Below are 20,604 nucleotides of genomic sequence, written 5' to 3'. Positions count from 1 at the left end.
CCTTGAATGGACAGCAGGAGACCAAGGGACTGTCTTTGAAATCAGTGCTGAACTGGTGAAGCCCAACACTGGGCACATCCTAACCGTTTCCATCTATAGGCCAGTACCAGTGCACCATCTCTAGACTTGTCCCAACATCAGGCAGAGATCTGTGCCCTAGATAACAGACTTGTAGTATGTAACACCATCAGCCTCTCACAGATGTGTTGTGCAACCTCAAGATTGCACAGGACCTGATAACCAAGACCCAGGGATCACCCAACTAGGGCCTTTCTGAGGAGCTGAGGAGCTGCATTTTCACCTCTCCTACTACCTTGGGCAGACAGCAAGGAGTCACAGAACTATTTTGGAACTCGGTGCCAGGCTGATAAAACTCACCATTAGGCATATTCTAATGACCCCTGTTCCCAGGCCAGTGCCTGCAGGTAGAGCCTCTGGTCCTGCTTCAATGCCCGGTGAAGTTTTGTAGTCTGGCTGAGCACGTCTGTACCCAAGCCAGCATCCCCAGTGGCTGATAGGAGGATCTTGGAGTAGTGAGTCCACCCCTGCAGCAGAACATAGCTCACATCAGCAGCAGACTGCGTGGACTTATATGGACAGCCACAAACGAGGTTGTCCTGTGACAAGCATTAGAAACTCCCAGGGTGCCATGACCTCGCCTAAAGATCAAAATAAGGTGCCAGAAACCAACCTTCTAGGAATTGAAATTTCCAAATGCTTGAATGAAGACTTCCAAATAGCTCTTTTGAAGAAGCTCAACAAAATTCAATAGAATACAGAGAAATGATTCAATATTCTAAGACTTGCTCAAGAAATCCTTCAACTGAAAAATATACTAGGTAAAATTTAAAATGCAGTAGAGAGCATCTGTAGCAGAATAAATCAAACAGAAGAATCAATGAGCTGGAAGACACGCAGTTGGAGGAGAAAAAAGAATCAAGAGGAATGGAGAAGGTTTACAGGAATTATGGGATAGCATGAAAAGAGTAAATATTTGAATTATGGGGATCCAAGAGCTTGAGAATTTCAAAAACGTAGAAAACATATTCAGAGGTATACTGACAGAAAACTTCTCAAACCTAGGGAAAGATATAACTGTTCATGTACAGGAAGGTCAAATGTCTCCAGTCAGATTCAGCCCAACCAATTCTACTGCAAGACATGTTACAGTGAAGCTCTCTGAAGTTAATAGAGGATATTCAAAACTGCAAGAGAAAAGATGCAAGTAACCTATAAAGGGGTCCCAGTTCCCTGGACTGCAGACTTCTCAGCAGAAACCTTACAGACCAGGAGGGAGTGAGATGAGACAAGAAAACATCTCCAGCCAAGAATACCACATCCAGCAGAGCTGTCTTTCACATAGGGAGAGAAGCACATCAACAGCTGAGAACATTCATCACCGCCAGACCTGTGTTAGAGGAAGTGTTAAAGGAAGTTCTTCAAACTGAAATTAAGAAGGCTCACTGGTAAGAATGAGTATGTAAATAAATTCAGTATGCTGGAATACTGTAAACATGGTGTGTGCAAATCATGTGTATCTTTACTGTGAAGGCTAAAAAATAATACACTAAAGTATTCAGAAACAAACAATATGGAACTGGGTCAAATGTAATAACAAAAATTGAAAATGTAGAGAAGAATGGAGCACAAATGTGAAGTGCTTTATTAAGGTTTCTTATATATTTGGTTTTTGTCATAACATTTTTATAATTCATATTAAGCTGTCATTTCAAGGTTGCTTGTTAGAGACAAAAGAATGGGCTGGCATTGTGGTGCAGGGGATGAAGCCACTGCTTGCAATGCCAGAATCCCCTATCAGTGTGCCAGTTTGAGTCCCTGTTCCTCTTCCTATTCAGCTTCCTGAGAATGTGCATGGGAAGGCAGCAGAAGATGGCCCAAGTACTTGAGCACCTGCCACCCATGTGTGAGACCAGGATGGAGTTTCCAGCTGTTGGCTTCAGCAGTCACTGGGGGAACGAGCCAGCAGATGGAAGATCTCTCTCTAACTCTATGTCTCTTTTTCTGTTCCTCTTTCCCTCTGCTTTTCAAATAACTAAATAAATAATTAATAAGTCAAAAAGAGCCATTAGACATGTTATGTAGGCTTCAAGTTAACCACTAAACAAAACCTAAACACAGTTACGAAGAATAATCAAAGAATCAAAGTACACCACTACAGGGGGCTGGCGTTATGGTGCAGTGGGTTAAGCTGCTGCCTGTGGTGCCGGCATCCCATATGGGTGCTAGTTCGAGTTTCAGCTGCTCTGCTTCTGATCCAGCTCCCTGCAAATGTTCCTGTGAAAGCAGTGGAAGATGGCCCAATTATTTGGGCCCCTGCACCCACTTGAGAGACCCAAATGAAGCTCCTGGTTCCTGGCTTTGCCTGCCTCAGCCCTGGCCATTGGAGCCATTCAGAAAGTGGGCCAGCAAATGGAGGATCTGTCTCTCCCTCTCTCTCTGTAATTCTGCCTTTCAAAGAAATAAATCTTCTGTTAAAAAAAATTATACCACTATAGAGAGTAACTTAAATGAAGATTGTAACTTAGAAATAAGGGGATTATAATGAAAACACGAAACAAGTATCAGAATGGCAGTAATAAGACCTTATCTATCAACGATTACCTTAAATGTCAATGGAATAAATTCTCCAGTTAAAAGACATGAGTGGGGCCGGCGCCGCGGCTCACTGGGCTAATCCTCCGCCTTGCGGCGCCGGCACACCGGGTTCTGGTCCCGGTCGGGGCGCCGGATTCTGTCCTGGTTGCCCCTCTTCCAGGCCAGCTCTCTGCTGTGGCCAGGGAGTGCAGTGGAGGATGGCCCAAGTGCTTGGGCCCTGCACCCCATGGGAGACCAGGATAAGTGCCTGGCTCCTGCCATCGGATCAGCGCGGTACGCCGGCCACAGCGCGCCAACCGCGGCGGCCATTGGAGAGTGAGCCAGCGGCAAGGGAAGACCTTTCTCTCTCTCTCTCTCACTGTCCACTCTGCCTGTCCAAAAAAATTAAAAAATAAAAAAAAGACATGAGTGGATGAATGGATTTAAAAACAGGACTCAACTATGTGCTGCTTCAAGAAACTCACTTCACCTCTAAAGACACACTTGGACTGAAAGTGAAAGGATATAACAAGATATTCCATGCAAATAAAATCCAAAAGAAAACAGGAGTAGCCATAGTTCTAGCAGATAAACTATATTTTAAATCAAAAGCAGTAAAAGGAGATCTGGAAAGGCATTGTGTAATAAAGGGTACAATCCAGGAAGAAGAACTAACAGTCGTAAATATATAGGCACCCAATATTGATACACCCAAGTACATAAAGCAAATATTAATAGACCTAAAGAGGGAGATAGACTCCAATACAATAATAGTAGGAAAATTTAACACCCCACTTTTAGAATTGGGCACATCATCCAGACATAAAATCAGCAAAGAAACAGTAGAGTTTAAAAAAGTTTTTAAAGATTTATTTATCTGAGAGGCAGAGTTACACATAGAGGGAGAGACAGAGAGAGATCTTCCATCTGCTGGTTCACTCCCCAAATGGCCACAACAGCTAGAGCTGACCAATCCAAAGCCAGGAGCCGGGAGCTTCTTCTGGGTATCCCACGCAGATGCATGGGCCCGAGTACTTGGACCATCTTCCACTGTTTTCACAGGCCATTAGCAGGGAGTTGGTCAGAACTGGAGCAGCCAGGACTTAAACCAGTGCTGATATGGGATGCCAGCACCGCTGGTGGAAGCTTAACCTTCTATGCCGCAGCACTGGCCCCACAGAGTGGGGGCCCCTCAATTAGATGGATCCAATAGACATCTACAGAAACATCTGTCCAGCAGCTGCAGAATACAGATATTTCTCAATAGCACATGAAACATGTTCCAGGATAATTTATATGGTAAGTTACAAAATGAGTCTCAACGAATTTAAAAGAGTATAAATCATACCAACTATCTTTTCTGACTACAATGCAGTAAAACTAGAAATAAGTAAGAAAAATGTAAACAATGCAAATACATAGAAATTAAATAACTTACTTCTGAACAACCACTGAATCAAGAAAAAATCAAGGAGGAAACAACAATTTTCTTGAAACTGGAAACAACATATCAAAATCTATGGGATACAGCAAAAGCAGTAGTAACAGGAAATTATATTACAATTAATGCCTGCACCAAAAAAAAAAAAAAACTCAAATAAACAACTTATCACTGAACATCAAGGCACAAGAAAAACAAAAAGAAATAAAATCCAAAATTGGTAGAAGGAAAGAATGAATAAAACTCAGAACATAAATAAAAGACATAGAGACTCAAAAAAAAAAATGAAACTGGCAACTTGTTCTTTGAAACGATAAACAAAATTTATAAGCCTTTAGTTAAACTAACCAAGAAAAAAGAAGTTTCAAATACATAGAATTAGAGATGAAAATGGAGACATCTCCACAGATACTGCCTAAATATTGTTAAAGATGACTATGAACAATATGGCAAAAAATTGACAACCTAGAAGAAATGAACAAATTCTTAGACACATACACCTTATCTGGAATAAATCATGAGGAAATAGAATACCTAAACAGACTAATAACTAGTAGCACCATTGAATCAGTAATTTAAAAAAAAAAAAAAAAGCTGTCATCAAAGAAAAACCCAGGACCAGATGGTATCACTGCTGAATTCTACCAAATATTTACAGAAAAATTAGCAGAATTCCTCCCTTTTTTAAACAACTCATTTATTTATTTCAAAGAGTTACAGAGAGAGAGGGAGGGAGAGACAGAGAAAGAGATCCTCCAACCACTGGTTCACTACCCAAGTAATTGCAACAACTGGGACTGGGTTAGGCAGGAGCCAGGAGCTTCTTCCAGGTCTCCCATGGGTGCAGGGGCCCAAGAACTTGAGCCATCCTCTGCTGCTTTCCCAGGCACATTAGCAGGGAGCTGGATCAGAAGTGGAGCAGCCAGGACTCAAACCGGTATCCATATAGGATGCCAACACTGCAGGCAGTGGCTCTACCGCGCCACAACACTGGCTCCAGCAGCAATTATTCTTCAATTGTTTTTAAAATTAGAATTCTTCCTCATTCCATGAGTCCTGCTCTACCTTGATACCAAAACCATGCAAGGACACAATCAAAGAAGAAAGCTATAGGCCAATATCCTTGAGGAACATAGATACAAGAATCCTCAAAATAATACTCGTAAATCTAATCCTGCAGTACATTAAAAAGATCATTTACCATGCAAGGATCCAAGCTTCTGGGAACACTAAATATGCAAGGTGAATTCATCCCAGAGATGCAAGGATGATTCAACATATGCAAATCAGTGTGATACACCACATCAACAAAATGAAAGACAAAAATCATATTTTCAAATCAGTAGATGCAGAAATGGTATTTGATAATATTAAGCATATGTATGATAAAAATCTCTTCCAAAATTAGATACAGAGGGAATATACCTCAACATAATAAAGGCAAAATTACAGGCTACAAAAGTCATTGTACAAAAATCAATAGCATTATTATATATCAGTAATGAATCAGCGAACCATCTGAAAAAGAAATCAAGAGGGGCTGGCGCTGTGGCACAGCGAGTTAAGCTGCCTCCTGTGATGCTGGCATCCCATCTGGGTGTTGGTTTGACTATCAGCTTCCTTACTTCTGATCCAGCTACCTGCTAATGCTCCTGCGAAAGCAGCAGAGGGTAGCCCAGGTTTCTTGGCAACTGTCACCTCTGTGGAAGACATGGAAGAAGCACCTGGCCCTTGGCTTTAGCCTGCCCCAGCCCCAGCCATTGTGGCCATTTGGGGAGTGAACCAGTGGATGGAGAGCCTCTCTGTTTCCTTCCTCTCCCCTGTAACTCTGCCTTTAAAATAAATAAAATAAATCTTTAATAAAATAAGGAACTCAAGAAGGCAATCCCATTCCAATATCTACAAAAAGTAAAATAACTGGGAAAAAATGCAGCCAAGGGGTGAACGATTCCTGTGATTAAAATTATAAATCATTGATGAAAAAATTGATGAGGACACAGACACACACAAGGGAAAGACTTCCCATCTTCCCATGTTCCTGAATCAGAAAAATTAGTATCATTAAAATGAATATAGTAGCTAAATAATTTATAGATTCAGTGTAATCCCTATCAAAATCCCAATGACATTTTCCCCAGAATTAGAAAAAAAATCACTAAAATTTGTATGGAACCACAAAAGACCCTAAGTAACCAAGGCAATCTTGAGCAAATAGAACAAACCAGTAACAGTATGCTTCCTGATTTTAAAATATATTACAAAGCTACAATAATTTAAAAAAGCACTGTTTTGGCATAGAAGCATATCTGTCAATCAATGGAACAAAATAGATACTCTATAGAAATAAATCCACACATCCGCAGCCAACTTATCTTTGACAAAGTTTCCAAGAACATGCTTTAGAAAAAGGATAGTCATTTAAATAAATGGTTCTGGGAAAACTGGATATACTCATGCAAAAGAGTGACACCAGATCTCTATCTCTCACAATGAACAAAAATGGATTAAAGACCTGATATGAGGCCTGAAACTGCTTCAGGACATTGGAATGGAAAGGATTTTCTGGATCGGACCCCAAAAGCACAGGACATAAAATGTGGACAAATGTAATTTCATCAAACTACGGAGCTTTTGCACAACAGAAAATACAATCAACAGAGCAGAAAGAAGAGACAACCAACAGAATGGAAGAAAATATTTGCAGGCTGTGCATCAGACAAGGAGCTGACATCCAGAATATATAAAGAATTCAAACAACACAATAGCAAAATATATACTCAGTTTACAAATGGACAGTAGGGGCCAGCATTGTCGCAAAGTGGGTTAGTCTTAAGCCTCTCCCTGAAACACAGCATCCCATATGAACTCAGGTTCAAATCTTGGCTGCTCCACTTTCCATACAGCTTTCTGCTAATGTACCTGGGAAAGCAGCAGAAGATGGTCTGAGTGTTTGGATCCCTGCCACCCTGTGGGAGGCCAGGATGAAGTGTCTGGATCCTGGCTTCAGCCTGGCCCAGCCTCAATAATCGTGGCCATTTGGGAGTGAACTGACAGGTGGAAGATAGCTCTCTCTCCTCTCTCTCTCTCTGTCCCTGTCTATCTCTTCCTGGTGCTCTGCCTTTCGAATAAACAAATCTTTTTTAGAAAACAGACATTTCTCCAAGGACTCAAAGGCATTCAAATGGCCAACAGGCACATGAAAAAAATTAGTAAACGTGGTATCACTTAGCTCTTTTTGACTATCATCAAAAAGGCAAAAGGTACAAGTGTCTGTGAGGATGAGAAGGAAGGGGAACCTTTGCACACAGCCATTATGGAAAATATTATGGAGGTTCCTCGAAAAGCTAAAATAGAACTATATGATTCAGCAGTCCCACATCTGCATACATATCCAAGGGATATTAAATTAATCTGTTAAAGAGACATCTGCACTCCAAAATTTACTGCAGCAATCACGATGAAATGGAAACAGCACAAGTGTACGTAAACTGATGGATGGATAAAGAAAATGTGGTACATTTACACAATGGAATATCGGTCAGCCAAGAATGAAATCTTGTCATTTGCAACAACATGGAACTGGAAATCACGTTATGTGAAATATACCAAACACAGAAAGAAAATTATCACAAGATCTCACTCGTGTAGAGTCTTAAAAAAAATGATGATCCTGTAGAAGTTAAAAATATAATTTCTGTTACCAGAGGCTAGGGAGGTAAGTGGAGAGGGAGGGATTGAAACTGTTTATTGACAAGAACTAGGTTATAAGTAAGAAGTTCCAGGGTTCTATTGAACAACACAACGAAGACAGAAAGAAGATAGAAAATGTACTGCATATTTCCCTATTTAAAAACCTAGAAGATAGGATTTGGGGATGTTTTCACCACAGAAATGTTAAATATTTGAAAGGATTAATATATTTATCCTGATTGGACATTATACAATGTACTCATGTAATGAAATATCACATAGTATCCCATAAATATTTACAATTTTTATATGTCTTAAATTTATTTAACAAAAATATGTGTGCCAACCCTGGAGCTATAATTTTCTCATAGGGGAAGATGTGAAAAAAGAGACCATACTTTTCAAGATAGATTTTATCTCTGAAGTGGGTAATTCTTGGATAAAGGAATTTTAAAATATGAGAACAGTATTATTATCATATATGGAATTTTTTTTGCAATAGATCCTATGTTAAGTAGTTTGTAGGTATGCACATATATTATTTCCTGATTGTAACAGTTCTGAAAGAATTTTATTTTTCAGGTGAGAACATTTTTGTTCAAAGATTATCTGGTAGAAGTAATAGCTCGTAGGGACCGGCGCTGTGGCACAGCATGTTAAAGCCCTGGCCTGATGCAGCTCTCTGTTATGGCCTGGAAAAGCAGTGGAAGATGGCCCAAGTGCTTGGGCACCTGCACCCGTGTGGGAGACCCGGAGGAAGTTCCTGGCTCCTGGCTTCGGATCGGTGCAGCTCTGGCAGTTGTGGCCATCTGAGGAGTGAACCAGGGGATGGAAGACCTCTCTCTATGTCTCTACCTCTCTCTGTAACTCTGTCTTTCAAATAAATAAAATAAATCTTTTAAAAGAAGAAGAAGAAGAAGAAGTAACAGCTTATAACAGAAAGAGCCAGCATTCTCTTAATTCCAAAGCCCATTTCTTAACTATCAGATGACTGTTCACACAATACTTACTGCAGTAGCTTGATCTTTGACATTTTTATTCTGGTTTAAAATTTAGAATTAAGTTTGATTTTAGTGGGGGGCAGGGAGTCTTTTTAATTTCCAATCCTTATGAGGGATCATCAGAGGGGCCAGCACTTTGGCGGAGTAGGCTAAGCCTCCGTCTGCAGTGGAAAGAAGGCCAGTGCAGTTAGATCACAAAAATCAAGAAAAAGAATAGTACAACAATTTGAGTACCATAGAAAATATCTACAGTGGATATTCTTGGTGCCTGTCCACAGTCCAACCACAATCCGTTTCCAGAACCTCTCTTCTCATAGATTTCTATTTTGTTCTGATAGCCGTCCTTATCCTGCCCAGCCTTTGAGACTAAAGTAAGCTAACTTCATCCCCAGCTCACCAAGTAAAGACTAGGTAAAGTAAGCTAAGCAGGTCACCCCAACCCTGCCCAGCAATTGGTTCAGGAATAGGAATGTACCCCAGTTTGGGGATTACTGAAAGATTTTAGGAAAGTCCTTTCTTGATGGTGAGTAATGCTAGCAGAAACTCAAGTTCACCCATCCAAATGAAATATAGGAAACTTGTTGTCAGCCATTTTGTGACAGAGAGGGAAGATAGCCTCATGGTGGCAGGGGCCCAAGTACTTCACCCATCTTCTGCTGTTTTCCCAGGCCCATTAGCAAGGTGCTGGATCAGAAGCAGAGCAGCACTCCAGTATGGGTTTCCAGCATCGTGGGTGGTGGCTTAACTCACTATGCTCCAATACTGTCCCCTAAGTCACTTTTTAAATGTCATTACAATATAAAACCTAGGGACCATGCAGAGATTTAAACCACTATCTGAGATGCTGGAATACCATATAAACAGCGGTTGGAGTTCTGGCAGTTCCATTCTGATCCAGCTCCCTGTTAATGCACCTGGGAAGGCAACAGAAGATGACCCAAACGCTTGGACCCCTGCCACCCACATAGGAGACTCAGCTGGAGTTCCAGGCTCCTGGCTTGGCCTGACCCAGTCCTTGCCATTGTGGCCATTTTGGGAGTGAACCAAAATAGATGTCTCTCTGTCTCTCTGTCTCTGTCTCTCTCTTTCTCTCTCTCCTCTGACTTTCAAATAAAGGAATAAATCTTTTTTTTAAAAAAAAGAAGAAAACCCAGTATCTTCTTGAACAAACAATAAAGTACCTAAAATATGTCAATCTCCTTGGCAGGTGCTAGAGAAGACACCTGCTATTTGAATCCTTGCAATGAAATGGGGAAGATGCAGAATGAATGGGAGTGCAGGATGTGACATCACTGTAGGAGTGCTGTTTCCCACTAGTAGAGGGATCTTCAAAATGTTCATGGAAAAGGTATATTATGGAAAGAACAATGTGTGGATTTCAATATGTTTTGGCCCAAAAATAGACTTATCGCCTAATTCCATCTTGCTATGAATTTTTGGAAGTACCTTCTCATGTATTCTCCTCTTTTTCCTTACTGTGAAAGTCCTTCATTTGTATCTGGGCACACAGCCATCTGAATCAAAGACTACATACACCAGCTCGTCTTGTACTTAAATGGAGCCACTTACCACATACTGAACCAAAAGAATGTAATTGAAAAGGTTTGTGTGCTACTTCTTTGAAGTGTTCCTGTTTTTCTTCTGTGCTGACAGAATGCAGATGTGATGGCTAGACCTCAAGCAGCTCCCTTGGACTGTGTGGTAAAGCCGCATGTGGAAGATAATGGAATACCAAGACAGAAGGAGTCTGTACCCTGTTTTACGTGAGAGACTCGTAAGTTTCTTTATGATTTCAATCATAGTTACTTTGATTTTTCTGTGACTCAACGTGAATCCAAATCCTAACCAACATAACCATCAGAAGGTGATAAGCAGGGATGGAGAATGTTAGGTTGGCATGGGGGTCAGTAAACCATCATGGATCCCTCCAGGAACGGCAAAATGCATCTCTTTATCATTGGAATTAGTGAATCAGGAGAGGATTTTAGAACATGTTGATTGGAACACAGCTTTTGAATATTCTTTCATAGCTGTGAAGGGCAGGAAAAAAAAGATTAGGTAGGGTCTAAGCTGCCCAAACTACTTAAAAAAAGACTCTGGATCAAATTGAAAGTCAAGAGAGTAGTCTAGTCTTTGGTCTCCGACCTGGGCGTACGGCTCCACTCTGCTAATTACAGCCATGACCCTGGGAAAGAGCCTTTTCTAGTGGTGTGCCACGTAGTTCTGGCCAGCTGTTATTTCTGCCAGCAGCTTGAAGAAAGGGACAAAGAGTCTCCTGTGGCAAATGTGCAGTGGCTTGCTGTTTCGCTCCAGCCTCTTCCCAGTGTGCAGAAGCTGGAAAGCCAAACATTATCTTGACTTCCTCACAGCATGCATGCTAGATACAAATTACACTCCACCAGCTTCATTCTTAAAAGATTGGAGGATGACAATGAAGCAGAGCCATTTTCCCCTCCCTTTAGAGTGACCTTTGCTTGCCAGCAAGCTTGCAGAGTCCAGGTTTTTCAGCAGCCGGATTCGAGTCCATTCTTGTGATTCTTAGGGATCAAGGGTCCGTGTTCCAGCGCCAAGTCATTATTTTTGTGAATATCAAGAAGCCGCCCAGTGGTGGGACTGATGGCAGGAGCAGTACCCGCGACTTCCCAATCTGCTTCGCGAGCGCTAGAGTGACTGCAGGGATGAATATGTAGGTGATTTCTCCTGATGGCCGGCTTTATCACGTCTTTCCAGGAGTGACTTCCAGAGATACAGTCTCAAACCTGGTCTTCCGCTTCTTTTTCAGCACCTGATTCCCTTTTCTGCGTAAAACTACCTAGAATCAAACATTTCCTACACTTCACTCTGACTCATAACAGGTAACCTGTAGGCCAGGGCTTGAGAACATCTGAGATGCAGACCGCATTCTGCCATGCTTTCTGCCTTCTTGCACTTTAAGAAACAGTGATCCCTAACCTGGTTACCTCCCACACTCTTGTGTGAAATTCACTGAGAACTGACAAGGCTTTGTAAATCCTAAGTTTAAGCTGTAATGGTTATTAAATGTCTGTCTAAAAGGATATTTATCTAAGAGGGAAGAAAATTTGGGTTTTTGTTTTTTAGCATTTAAATGTTGTGGGTTGTTTTTTGTTTTTGTTTGTTTGTTTGTTTTTGTTTTTTGTTTTGTTGTTGTTTTTTTGACAGGCAGAGTTAAACAGTGAGAGAGAGAGAGACAGAGAGAAAGGTCTTCCTTTTTCTTTTTCTGTTGGTTCACCCCCCAAGTGCCCACTGCGGCTGGCGCGCTGTGCCGATTCAAAGCCAGGAGCCAGGTGCTTCTCCTGGTCTCCCATGCGGGTGCAGGGCCCAAGCACTTTGGCCATCCTCCACTGCACTCCTGGGCCACAGCAGAGAGCTGGACTGGAAGAGGAGCAACTGGGACAGAATCTGGCACCCCAACCGGAACTAGAACCCAGGGTGCCGGTGCCGCAGGCGGAGGATTAGCCTAGTGAGCCGCGGTGCCAGCCTTAAGTGTTGTGTTTTATTTAAAGTCCCCTTCCACACACACCTGTCAGAAGATAAAATATGACTGAGTTTTCTGGCAAAGAGCTGACCTCTAAGATGATGGACATCAACAGTAAATAATCGTTAGTAAAAAATGAACTGCTAGTTAATTTAGACCAAGCTCTAAGCATGTTTGCTTAACTGATCTCAGCATAGATAACTTGAATTTTGAGACCTCTTGTGTTTGGATTTCATGTGTTTGAAAAGCACACAGGTGAAGTTTTCTAAGACAAATCCACCCATAGTCAATATGATCTCTTGAACTATTTAATGCTTCGCAATCTGATCTCTCTAGCATAACAAGTCTGAACTTGCTAATTCAAAACTGGTAAATGCGGTTCCTGTTTCTTTGGTTTCTATGGAGTTTTATTCTGCTCATTTCCTACCTCTCAGATCCCTCATTCTAAGACTCTTTCCGGGACTACCCGCCTCTGCCTATTATTTAAATACAGAAGTCCTTTGACATTCTGTCATTGCCTTTTCTCTTCTTATCCTACTTTCTCCTGCATCATTTGAAAAGCTGCTATACTTAATGGCTCTACTTGATGGCTTCCAAATGTAATTTTTTTAAAAGATTTATTTTATTTACTTGAAAGACCAATTACAGAGAAATGTAGAGCCAGAGAGAGAGAGAGAGGTCTTCCATCTACTAGTTCACTCCTCACATGGCTGCAACAGCCAGAGCTGAGCTGATCCGAAGCCAGGAGCCAGGAGCTTTATCTGGGTCTCCCACATGCATGCAGGGGCCCAAAAACTTGAGCCATCTTCTACCACTTTCCCAAGCCATAGCAGAGAGCTGGTTTTGAAACGGAGCAGCCAGTACTTGAACCAATGCCCACATGGGATGCCGGCACTGCAGGTCAGGGCTTTAATCCACTGTGCCACAGCGCCAACCCCTCAAATGTAAATTTTAAGATTTGGCATCTGTATGACATCCAGTCTCAAATCTATATGCTCTAAACTTAAATTCATTCACCTTTCCTCCAACCTTTTTCTCTTCCCATGAACTGTTAATGTTATCACTGTAGTCCTCAAGAAGGCTGTTGGACACAGAATGCACGTGATGCTGTACCCCTCAAGGATTTAACTATTGAAAAGTAAATAATTAAAAATAGATTTGTCCTCTTGTTAAAAGAACAAAAGGAAGAAGGAGGAGGATGAGGGGGAGAGGGAGTAGAGGAGGAGGAGAAAGTTCTCCTGCCCTTCACCCTCACCCCAACATCACATTTGCTTCCAAGTCCTAAACCGTTGAGATCTGCATCTATGTGTTCTTTCTTTTCGCTCCTGACCTTGCCTTGGTTTGCAGACTCATTTCTCACTTGAATGACCTATCACTTCTCTAATAATTTCTATAGAATGTCACTAGAGCATTCCTTGATTCAAAAGCCTTTGATATTCAGATGTCAATAGTCTTCTTATATCTAAGCAACAGCTAGTTGGAATATATAATGCAGGAGGTCATTTTTATGCTAATAACATAAAAGATTAAATATCCAGACATGAATCTAATGAAAAACACAAAACTTAGAAAGAAAACATTTTAAAACTCTTTTACTGAGAGGTTCAGTGTAGACCAGAGCGAATAGAACAAGAAAACATGTACTTAGATGCTGCTCTGGTTTTGATGTTAGTTTAAGTTCATATATTAAAGGGTCCTTAGTATCATATTAATGGCTAGTGGACTAATGTTAATAGTTAATTAAGTGTGGAGACTTAATCCAGTTATGATATTTAGGAGGTGGCCTAGTGGGAAGTCCTTAGATCACTGGGGATGTGCCCTTGAAGGTAGTTCTCACCAGAGGATTGATTATAAAAGCCAAAGACCAGCCTAGATGCTCTCTGCTTCCTGGCTCACCATGGAACCTGCCTCACCTTACATTCTGCAGTCTACTGCCCTATTCAGATGCCAGACCAATCTTGGACTGTGAACCTCCAAAACTCTGAGCCAAAATATATTTCCTTCCTCTCTAAGTAACTTATTTTAAGTATTTAAATGTAGTAACAAAAAGATGACAAATACATATGAGAAGACTTGACATCATAAAGATATCAATCTTTTCTAAATGAATTGATAAACAACATGATCCCAACAAAAATTTCAGTAATTTTCTTTTTTCTAGGGTTAGACAAGTTGCATATACATTTAAAATGACAACACAATTAAAGCCAAAAAATCATCAAGAAAAAAGAAGCGGGCTATAAGGGGCTAGCCCAACAAGATGTTAACATAGTATAGAATCACATACCAAAAATACCCTATTAGTAATGTGAGACAACACACACACACACAAAAAAAAAAAATCAGGGAAGAGATATGGCAGCCAAAATCACATAGAAAGGTAGACCAGAGCAACTGAACAAGAAAATGTGTACCTATGTGGATATTAGTTTGAGTGTCCCTCCAAGTCTCATGTTTTAAAGTAGTGATAACATTGATGGAAAGTGTGGGCAGCGGGGAGATGCCAAAACCCGGCAGGAAAATCATCTGGACAGAAAACTCACAGAAGAAATGGTCCTTCCACTCAAAAAACTGTTCAACTCCGTTGTGGGTTCAGCAGGTGAAGACACTGCTTGGGATGTCCACTTCCCATACTGGAGTGCCTGGTTTGAGTCCCAGCTGCTCTCCACTTCCAATCTGTCTTCCTGTGAATACACCTAGCAGGCAGCACATGATACCCAAATGCTTGGGTTCCTGCTCCCACATGGGAAACCCAGATGGAGTTGCTGGCTCCTGGCTCAGCCTAACTCAGCCCCTGCTGTTTCAGGCATTTGGTGAATAAACCAACAAATAGAAGAAGATGTGTGTGTGTGTGTGTGTGTGTGTCCGTCCTTCTCTCTGTCACTCTGCCTTTCAAATTTTTAAAAAACTGCTCAACTTCACTCATAATAAGAAAGATACAAATTACAACTACTGAAAAATACTACTTCTCACCTGGTTGGCAACAATCTAAGCTTGCCAATTTCTTAGATGTTGTGGATCACAGGCATTCAAAATTGTTTCCTTGCACATTTCCTAAGGAATCTACTAGAAACAAATATTAGGTATTCAAATAATTAGAAAGATAGCCTGATGACTGGCAATTAGTGTTAAATTCCTATTGTAAAATCTAAGAATGTGTGAGGTTTAAAATAGAGTATACTATGTATTGGATTTGTGCTCTGAAAAGGTAGGTCAAATACAACTATAGGAGGAGAACAGAATACATGCAAACAATTTAAAGTTTTTCAATAACATTCAGTATTGGTAGAATGGGTGATTTTGCTGAGTCTATTATGTGTGTAATAATGAACAATGCAAACTTCTTGTGTGATATTCTAGTTCTATCATTCTTAGGTTTCTGAGGACCTTGATCCTCAGAATGAAGGAGATACCAGTTTAAGACAGAAGATGTGAAGTTAAAAACCCTACAGTGCTGGCCTGGAATTGGAAGTATGAGTATGAGCTCATGAAAATCGTGTCATATGATACAAAGAAAGCTTTCGAACATTACCAAGTTCATGTCAAAACGGTTCAAGAACCAACCTGAAGAAGCTGCCACTTGCCAAAGTTAGGACAATCTAAACTTAAAAAGATAATAACTTTGATAAATTGAAACAATTAACACATGCTTAAATACATGGGCATTATTGAACCTAAATAAATTAGTCAATCACCTTTAAGGAAGGAAGGTCACCAACTCATTATTTCTAAAATTGGTAAATATGGAAAAAACAAATCTAATATTGAGCTGGTTTGCTCTTTATAACCTGTACCACTGGATAACCAAATAATAGATGCAGGGGAACTGCTCTATATTCTACCTAACAAATGAGGAAGGAGTGATAAAACTGGAGCATCATCATTTTGCAGCCCCTAATGAGTTGACTTGAACTTGTTAAGAGGCATTAACAGCTACTAATGTTACAAAAAGAAAGACAAGTTGACATTATGTGCCTCCTGACAACAGAACACAACCCATAATGAAGAGGTCTTACCAAAATCAAACTCAATCCAATCAACTCTTTATACCCAATTACCAATTCACAAAAAATACACAGACTAATCAATGTAAACTATGTCAATATAGACCATCAATTAAATCAAGAACCTAGGAAACTCTACAGAATAAACAATCCAGTTTTTTTAACAAATAAATTTCAAGGGAGTAAAAAAAGCAATAGAAGGGAAACCTGCAGAATAAAATGAACGTTTTACAAAGTCATATTAATGTTCATATGAACTAAGCAAATGAAACCAAACTATAGTGTTTGTGGATGCACACTAGGGTGATAAAATCATGAAGAAATGCAAGAAATAGGAATAAAAGAAGGCCAGTGCCATGGCTCACTTGGCTAACCCTCTGCCTGCAGCGCTGGCACCCCAGGTTCTAGTCCTGGTCAGGGCACCGGATTCTGTCCCGGTTGCTCCTCTTCCAGGCCAGCTCTCTGCTGTGGCCCGGGAGTGCAGTGGAGGATGGCCCAGGCCCTTGGGCCCTGCACCCGCATGGGAGACCAGGAGGAAGCACCTGACTCCTGGCTTTGGATTGGCATAGCACGCCAGCTGCAGTGCTCCAGCTGTAGCGGCCATTTGGTGGGTGAACCAACGGAAAAGGAAGACCTTTATCTCTGTCTCTCTCTCTCACTGTCTAATTCTGCCTGTCCAAAAAAAAAAAAAAAGGAATAAAAGAATAGACAGGCATACAGAGGATTTCTAGGATGGCTGCCTAAGTTCTGTTTCCTCATCTGGGTGGTAGTTACAAAGATATTTTCCTACAATAACTTAGTAAGGAATTAGCTATTTGATGTGGCTTTCTGTAACTGTTATATTTTTGCAGTTTTAAAAAATGATTTTAAAAAAAAGTGGTAACCTGAAAATTGGCAATTATAAGGAAATTTGCCTTACCAAATCAATTTAGGACAACTGAATAGTTTACTTGACATGGAGGAATGTTTCTATAATGAGAAATTCCAAATAAGTGTGGAGAAAATGATAAAATTAGAAAAATAAAAATCACCACTTTGTCATCCCCAATGGAATAGATGGTCAAAGCAAAGATCATCAATGTATGAAACCAACAGGCAGTAAGTTGATTGAAAATTTTATACTAGAAGGAAGGCGCCATCACCATTTGAACCTACTGATTAATCTTAGTATTACTATTAATTAATTTGGGGCAAGTAGACATTAAGTGATTTTTATTTAAAAAATACAGGAGATAAAGAGAAAATTTAAATAACACCATACGGAGGCAACCAAATCAATCGAGATTTGGAAGCATTCTAAAGGACAACTGACATAGCTCCCTCAACAAGTCAATGGCATAAAGGGAAAGAGTAGGGTGAAGGGGACTGTCGGGATTAAAGTAGATTTTTTTCTTTTTTGACAGGCAGAGTTAGACAGTGAGAGAGAGAGAGACAGAGAGAAAGGTCTTCCTTTTTCTGTTGGTTCACCCACCAAGTGGCCGCTATGGCCAGCGCTTTGCGGCCTGCGTGCTGTGCTGATCCAAAGCCAGGAGCCAGGTGCTTCCACCTGGTCTCCCATGCGGGTTCAGGGCCCAAGCACTTTGGCCATCCTCCACTGCACTCCCGGGCCAAAGAGAATGCTGGACTGGAAGAGGAGCAACCGGGACAGAATCCGGCACCCCAACTGGGACTAGAACCTGGGGTGCCGGTGCCGCAGGCGGAGGATTAGCCTAGTGAGCCGTGGTGCTGGCCAGGATTAAAATAGATTTAAGAGTTATAAAAGCCATATGCCATGGTAGACCTGATTGAGAACATGATTTAAACAATTCAACTTAAAAAGACAATTTTGAGGTAATTAGGAAAATTGGAAAATAGACTAGCTATCAATCAATACCAAGGAATCTTAAGGTATGATGGCATTTGATATTTTGTTTATATGAAAAAAGTCCATAATTTTAAGAGATGCATACTGAAATATATAGAAGTGAATATACAAGATATCCAACATTTACCCCTTTTTTAAGTTTTATTTATTTTTTTATTTATCTGAAAGACAGATTTGCGGGGCGTGGGAAAATAGAAAGAGGGAGAGAGAGAGAGAGAGAGATCTTCCATCCGCTGGTTCACTGCCCAAATGGCTGCAATGGCCAAAGCCAGGAGCCAAGAGCTTCTTCCGGATCTCCCACATGGATACAGGAACCCAAGCACTTGGGCCATCCTCCACTGCTTTCCCAGTACCCCAGCAGGGAGCTGGATCAGAAATGGAGCAGCCGGGTCTCAAACCAGTGCCCATATGGGATGCTGGTGCCACAGGCTGGGGTTTTAACCTGCTGTGCCACAGTACCATCCCCCAACATTTATTCTTAAATATTTTAGCAAAGAGAGAAAAATAAAGAGGAAGAAATGTCTACTAAAATCTTGATAATTGTTTAATCTGATTATGGGTTTATAGGATTCATTGGGGTTTTGCTTTTTGTTTTGTTGCCTCAGTATGTATTTGAACATTTCTCATTAAAAATAGTGTTTTTTATGATTTTTTTCCTTCTCTACCATAAGAATTTAAAAGGCATAACTCAAAACGCAGGCTTCTTTGGAAAGTATTCCTGGTATAGCATGGGCACGTTTTTCAAGTCGTGAGCGGAGACAAGGACAGGCGTGATTTCCCTAGAGGAAAGCCAAGATGCTATTCCCAAAGAAGGGGCGTCAAAACCAGGCAAACAAACAAATTAGATAGTTGGGGCCGGCGCTGTGGTGCAGTAGGTTAATCCTCCTACTCCTCCGCCTGCAGTGCCAGCATCCCATATGAGCACCAGTTCTAGTCCTGGCTGCTCCACTTCCAACCCAGCTCTCTGCTATGGCCTGGGAAAGCAGTAGAAGATGGCCCAACTCCTTGGGCCCCTGCACCCATGTGGGAGACCCAGAAGAAACTCCTGGCTCCTGCCTTCGGATCAGTGCAGCTCCAGCAGCTGCAGGCATTTGGGGAGTGAACCAGCGAATGGAAGACTTTCTGTCTCTCCCTCTCACTGTAACTCTCTCTCTTTCTCAAATAAATAAATAACTGTAACTCTCTCTCTTTCTCAAATAAATAAATAAAATCTTTAAAAAAAAAGAAAAGAAAAATTTGATAGCTACCACAGTTCCCACACACAACTTGTTGAACCTCTTGCAGAATGTTCCTAGCCAAACAAAACCACTTACTCTTTCTAGAACAGGCACTCATTCTCATGCCTCTAAGTCTTTCTCAGACTTGCCTTGTGTGTGAGTGTCCGAATCTCCTGCTCAGTCAAAAGCTTGTTAAAGGTCCCTTTCACTGCATGGATCAAAACACAAAGCCCAATGTGTTGGTTACAGCAAGGGCACAATCCTTGTTTGCTAAATGGAATGAGTGCTAATGACTTTCAGAGAGATTTTCTCAAGAAGGCACAAAGTATTAAGCCAATAAATTGTCATCCTTCAAATAACATCTATTATTTCTCTCTCTCTCTCTCTCTCTCTCTCCCCCACTCCCCCCTCCTCACCTATTTAAAGAAATTGAGTATCAGTTTAGTTTGAGGACTAGATATGAGATCCAAATTGTCTATAGCAAAGATGCTTGGCAATCTGTAGGGTGAGACTGGGATGTGCTTGCGTCTTGGAATACGTTCTTTTCTTTGCCAACCACAGCAGATGGCCACCCTTACTGCTTGTAAAAGAGATTTCACTGATTTGACAATAGCCTTATGGTCTTTCTGTGAGGATGCCAAATATTTGTGTTAAAGTAATCTTTGATTAAGCTAATATTTTGTTGTGTGTGATTCTATAAATGGGAACATCCTCAACTTGGACTGAATTTGTAGTATTTTATGTTTTTATTTTTAGTTTGGCAACTGGAGCTTACTGAAGTCTTTGTGAAATTATGCTGTGCGAATGTATTTTTAAATGTTTTAATGAGCGCTTGTTAAAAGGAAGTCTTGAGGTCGGGCTGTGTTTGCATTCACTAATCCAAAGTGCTTCTCTCTTGTCTGGATGAGATGGTCTTACCTGGGGAAGGTGGGCTTCCCCTCAGGAAAGAGCAGGTGACTAACAAGCACCGGGCATCGGTACACACAGTCCCTTGACTGATCACAGAATTCAAGATGGGCCTGAGGCAGTGGACGTTACTGCACAGTGAGGAACTACCTCCTCCCACTTGCTGATGATCTCTTCCCACCCACAGGCAGGGGACCAGGCTCTCAAGGCTTTCACTACAAGCCCTCCCTTTATTTACCCCTCTGCAACAGTCTACAGGTTTTCATCTCAACACTTACTGACTCCTGGACCTGCAGGGAAGTGCGAACATCCCCTGTGTCTTCACCTGGGAAATGGGGTTTGGAAAGGTGAAGAAAGGAAGAAGCCAAGATCAGGGCTCAGGCTGCGTGG

The sequence above is a fragment of the Oryctolagus cuniculus genome, chromosome 12 (genome assembly GCF_051225735.1).
Source record: "Oryctolagus cuniculus isolate XC-2025 breed Fujian yellow rabbit chromosome 12, ASM5122573v1, whole genome shotgun sequence".
Lineage (NCBI taxonomy): Eukaryota > Metazoa > Chordata > Mammalia > Lagomorpha > Leporidae > Oryctolagus > Oryctolagus cuniculus.
Note: the sequence above shows the minus strand (reverse complement) of the source record.